We start from the raw sequence: 6,000 nt of genomic DNA, 5'->3' as shown, positions 1-6,000 counted from the left end.
CTTGAATTTATATAGCAGTCCCATTGATAGGCTTCTTGCTGCATTAAGAGTCCCCTGGCTGCAGTCAGGGCTGGCAGTGATCTCAGTGTCTCCACTTCAGTATGGAAAGCTGCAAGGTAGAAGCAATTCCTTAGCCTTCACACTGGAAGGAAGTAATGGTTTTCTTTCTTTCTCCATAATGCTACCAGAATAAGCCTCCCTCACAGCACTGCTCTGTCCTGAGCAGAAACACTGAGCTTCCTCACAATACTGCCTTAAAAAAAACGGTCAGCTGTAAGCTTCTTCACAGCGTGATCTGTCCTTACTCAACCCAAGACAGATCCTGGAAGCTGTGAACTTCTACACACCACTGCGCTCTCTCTGCGTAATCTAGATAAGACCCGCCACAGCAGTGAGCTTCCTCACAGTAGTGCCCTATCTCTGGCCAGCCTAGGAGAGACTGCTGCAGTGGTGAACTTCCTCATAGCAGTGCTCTGTGTAATTATCTTAGGAGAGGTACCCTCAGAGAGCTTCCTCACAGCAATTTCCTGCCATTTTCTCACTCAGTAGGAAATCCAGGAGCAGTGGTCTACCTATTACCAACCAGAGAGACCTCAGAGCAGTGAGCTTTCTTGCAGCAGTGGCTGTCCAAGTCCAAGAGGGACTGTGGCAGCTGTGAGGTTCCCTACAGCATTTCCAGGTTCCTGCTCAAGATCTAGTATTGTAAACATGGTCAGTACCTGACAGACCACACTGACAAGTGCAGGCCTACTACTAGCAAAAGCCTAAATTACAAATAATATGTGCTTAAGATGATATAAAATCAATAAACTTACATTTAAGTCACAAGCAGCATCCTGGGAAAACAGAACAAGAATCTGTTCATCAAGACCACTAACATTAAGCTAACCCAAGTGTGAATAACTGTTTTTGGAAAACACTTAATGGAAGTTAAAAGTAACAACTGATGTTTTGCCTTTTATTAAAAATTTAATTGTACGTAGTTTGCTGGAATCATACTGAAATAATAATGTGTCTTTGTTAACTGGCTATGGTAGAGGCAAAATGTATATTATGTCTAGAAAAGAAATAAAAGTGTGAATTAAAGTTGCCCTGGGAGTATGAATCCAGGAGCACAGAGGAAAAGCAAGAGTCCACCAGCAAAACTACCTGTTGTTAGCCCTGGCCTTTTCAGAGAACTTAGGCTAAGATACAGAAATGTGGCTAAAGCAGAAAGCCCCAAAGCCTGTTTCAGAGGGAGCCTTTGCAGATGTGTTATCACTGGTTTTGACAGCAAAGCAAAAAAAACCAAAACAGAACATGGCAAGTAGTATTCCCAGATGGTGAAGGAAAAAGATAAGAAGTCCTTTCTCCCAGAACTGTAATTTTCACAAGGACACAGACCCCATCTAATTGGCATCTTCAAAGTTCATAGAAAAACCGGTTCAGTCTAGTTTGCAAAGTATCAGTGAAACAAAGAGATCTGGACAAAACCAATCAGAGACTATGTATTAAAATAAGCTGTGTGTATATATACTGAGTATAAATGAGAAAAGGGGGATTTTGGAAGATCTCAGCAAATTCAAAACAACCTGCTGCCAGTCTGGATGCCACCTTCTTCCTCCCTTCTGTGTCTCCCAAGATAGTATAGGTGAGATTCTGTATTGTACGGATGCCCACAGCTAGATAGGCATTGAGAGCAGTGCTTATTCTTGTGCTTTGGGATGTAATCAATAAAACATTGAGTTCTAGACCTGCTGTTTGCCTCTATCTGACTTGGTGGTAGTACAGTAAAACCTTACCTGTTAAAAGGGAATGAAATCATCGGGAAGTGTAATTGTATCTTGACATGGTATACAAAAAGGATAATCATTAAGGAAATTGTCACTGGCCCTTAATTCTGTGCCTAAGCTTGAAAAAGAGGTCCTGATCACAGGTGGGCTATAGCCATGTCTCTGGAATGGTCCTGGGTTTTTGGTGATAACATTTGCTTCCTTGCATCAGTTGCCTGCCACTGCCCAACTTGGGAAATATTTCTGCTGTTCTGCACTTTCTTGTCATAGTGACCTGCCACTGCCCAACCCAGAAGTATCCCTGAAGCTGCAAACTTCCTCACAGTGGCTTCCTGTGGCTGGCCAATTCATCTCCCCTGCCAAATCCATGGGAGATGTCAGAAGCCATGAACTTCCCTAAATTAGTGCCTTGTTATGGATAATATCAGTATAAAATCTAGCAGGTGTGAACACTGGAGCAGTGGCATGTCCACGGACAACCAGAAAAGATCTTGGCAACTGGGGTTTTCTTCAGACCGGCCCTTCTCAGAATGACACCTCAGGAGCTGTGAGATTCCTCACACTGATGCCCTGTTGCTGCAAGCTGGGAGAAACATCCTCACAGCAGTGTCCTGACATGCCAGCCCAGGAGTGATAGATGCAGCTGTGAGTTTCTTCACAATAGTGCCCTCTACCTGCCCATACCACAAGTAAACTTGGCAGCCATGAGATTCCATAAAGCAGCCCCCTGTTGCTAACCAATACCAATAAATATCCAATAGGCACAAGCTTCCTCAGAGCAGTGGTGTATCTGCAGTCATAGACTCATAGAATCACAGAAAGTGAGGGTTTGAAGGGAACTTAGGAGGCCACCTAATCCAATCCACTGCTCAAAGCAGGACCATCCCCAACTAGATCATCCCAGCCAAAGCTTTGTCTAGCTAGGTTTTGAAAACTTCCAAGCATGGAGCTTCCACCACCTCTCTGGGGAACCTGTTCCAGTATTTTTCATAAATTTCATAGATGTTAGGGCTGGAGGGGAACTCAAAGATCATCAAGTCCAGCCCCCTGCCCCAGGGGCAGGAAGTCAGCTGGGGTCAAAGGATCCCAGCAAGATAACCATCCAAGCGTTTCTTGAATGAGTCCAGAGTAGGTGCCTGCACCACTTCTGGAGGGAGTCTATTCCAGGTCTTGGGGGCTTGGACCATAAAGAAACTTTTTCTTATGTCTAGCCTAAAATAGCCTTGTAGGAGTTTATAACCATTGGTCCTTGTTTTTCCTTGGGGTGCTCTGGTGAACAGATGTTTTCCCAGATCCTGATGTATACCCCTTACGTACTTATAAGCAACCACCAGGTCACCCCTGAGCCTGCACTTTTCCAGACTAAAGAGTCCCATGGCTCTCAGCCTCTCATCATAAGGCTTATTCTTTTGCCCTCTGATCATGCGCGTGGCTCTCCAATGGACTCTCTCAAGCTTCTCGACATCATTCTTGAATTGTGGAGCCCAGAATTGGATGCAGTACTCCAGCTGCAGCCTCACCAAGGCTGAGTACAGCAGGAGGAAGAAATCCTGAGATTTACTTGAGAAGCATCTATAAATCCAAGCCAGGGTTTTGTTTATCAGATGCAACATCGCATTGGTGGCTCATGTTCATCTTGTGGTCAATCATGACCCCCAAGTCTCTTTTAGCAGTGGTGCTAGCAAGCGTAGCACTGCTGAGCCTATAAGTATGCTGCAGGGTTTTTTTCCCTGAGGTGGAGTACCTTACATTTATCGGTATTGAACATCATCAGGTTTGTGTCAGCCCACTAAGTTTATCCAAGTCAGCCTGGATCACTAGCCTGTCCTCAGGTGTGGACGCTATGCCCCAAAGTTTAGTGTCATTGGCGAACTTAGCCAGTGCGCTTCTGACACCAATGACCAGATCGTTGATAAAGATGTTAAAGAGAACCAGTCCAAGGACAGAGCCTTGGGGGATGCCACTGGTCACAGAGCACCATAATGATTCGCTGCCATTGACCACCACTCTCTGGGTCTGATCTCAGAGCCAATTTCCCAGCCATTGGACTGTGGTGTAGCCAAGGCCTCAGTTGGCCAATTTTTCCATGAGGAGGTCATGGGATACCAGATCAAAGGCTTTTTAATAGTCTAGATATATGACATCAATCTCTTCTCTCTTGTCCAGGTGATACATCACCTGGTCATGGAAGGAGATGAGATTGATCAGGCAAGACCTACCCATGACAAACCCGTGCTGGCTGTCCCCCAGGATGTTGTCCTCAGCCAGCTTATCCAGAAGGGTTTCCTTGATCATTTTCTCAAGAATCTTACCAGAGATTGAGGTCAAGCTGATTGGCCTGTAATTCCTGGGATCTACTTTCCGCCCTTTCTTGAAAATGGGTACCCCATTCGCCTTCTTCCAGTCTTCAGGTACTCCACCTGAGCGTCATGAATTTTTGAAAATTTTTGCCAATGGTTGGGCTATGACACCTGCCTTCCTGGTAAGAAAGTTTTACTACCCTCCTGGTAAGAAAGTTCTTCCTAATATCTAACCAAAACGTCCCTTGCTGTAACTTGAGATCGTTGCTCCTTATAGCTCTGTTTTGCCATCTGCCACCAATGAGAATAGCTTAGTTCCATGCTCTTTTGAACCCCCCCTTCAGGTAGTTGAAGGCTGCTATTAAATCCCCCCCTCAGACTTCTCTTTTCTAGACTAAATAAGCCCAGTTTCCTCAGTCTTTCCTCATAAGTCATGTGCCTCAGCCCCCTCACCACTTCTGTTGCTCTCCACTGGACTCTCTCCAATTTGTCCACATCTTTCTGTAGTGGGGGGCCCAAAACTGACTGCAGTACTCTAGATGTGGTCTTACTGGAGCTGAGTAGTAGGGAACAATCACTTCCCTTGACCTACTGGCAACACACATACCAATGCAGTCCAGTATGCTGTTAGCCTCCTTGGCAACAAGGGCACACTGCTGGCTCATATTCAGCTTCTTGTCCACTGTAACCCCCAGGTCCTTTTCTGCAGAGCTGCTGCCTGGTTAGTCAGCCCCCAACCTGTACTGGTGTATGGGATTTTTCTGTCCTAAGTGCAAGACTAGGCACTTGTCCTTGTTGAAACACATGACATTCCTTTTGGCCCAGTCCTACATTTTGTCTAAGTCATTCTGAAAGGTCCATCAGGAAAGAAAGACCTTGGCAACTGTGAGCTTCCTCACAGATTGTGCCATACTTGTGCCTGGCACAGAAGGGACCCTAGGAGCTGTGAGCTTTTTTAAAGTAGTGTCCTATCTTTGCCTAACACAGAAAAAAGACCCTGGAAGAAAAGAGCTTACAACCATGCCCTGTCTCAGCCCACACCAGGGGCAATGTGTAAGGGGTGCACATGGGTGCATGTGCACCCCCTGAGTGTGGAGGTGCACACCCTACAAAAAGGCACCACTGACACTTGTTGGTGGTGCCTGCAGGCAGTTACTGCTCGCCACCCTGCCGCTGACATGGCAGTGTCTGCAGGCAGTTCCCGATCCCGCTGGTGCCACCAACACTGCCGGTGGTGGCTGTAGATGGCCACCAACCCTTGGTCGGCACTCCCCATCCCCGCCTCACCCCACCCCTGCCACTGGCAGCATCAATGCGAGCTCGCCGCTCACCGCTGCCATGCTCCCACTGCTCCCACTGCTGCCATGCCCCGCCACTTGCTGGGGGTATGTGCCATTCATGGCCCACACCATGAAGAGCTCTGTACCTTTATTTCCCAAATCAAGAGATAATCCAGCATCCATGAATGAGAGGTTCATGCACTGGCCTATCCATGCCCAACCACAAAGACATCACACTGACATGTCCTAGCCCAGGCTATAAGAGTGTGACAGCTTTGACATTCCTCAGAGAGGTTCTCAGGTCTCAGCTTCAGTCTAAAAGAAATCTGCCACAGTGACCTTCCTCACTTCAGTGCCCTTTGCCTGCCCAGTCTAGGAGAACCCACCATAGCTGTGAACTTCCTCAGAGCCTTACCTTATCCCTGCTTATCTCCTGAGTCACTCTGGCAGCTATCCCTTTGCAGTGCACTGGCACTGCCCATTCTGGGAGATACCTCAGCAGCAAACCTCTCACAAAGCAGTGCTCTCTGTTCTTGCCCAAGTCAGGAGAGATCTCTGTGAGCTTCCTCACACCAGCATCTTGTTGCTGGCCAACTCAGTGCGCACTTCAGTAGTTGTGAGTTTCCTCAGAGTTATCAGCCTTCTGAA

Source organism: Crocodylus porosus, unplaced genomic scaffold, assembly GCF_001723895.1.
Source record: "Crocodylus porosus isolate Cpor-Errol unplaced genomic scaffold, CroPor_comp1, whole genome shotgun sequence".
In the NCBI taxonomy this organism is placed as follows: domain Eukaryota; kingdom Metazoa; phylum Chordata; order Crocodylia; family Crocodylidae; genus Crocodylus; species Crocodylus porosus.
This window is presented reverse-complemented; position numbering follows the sequence as displayed.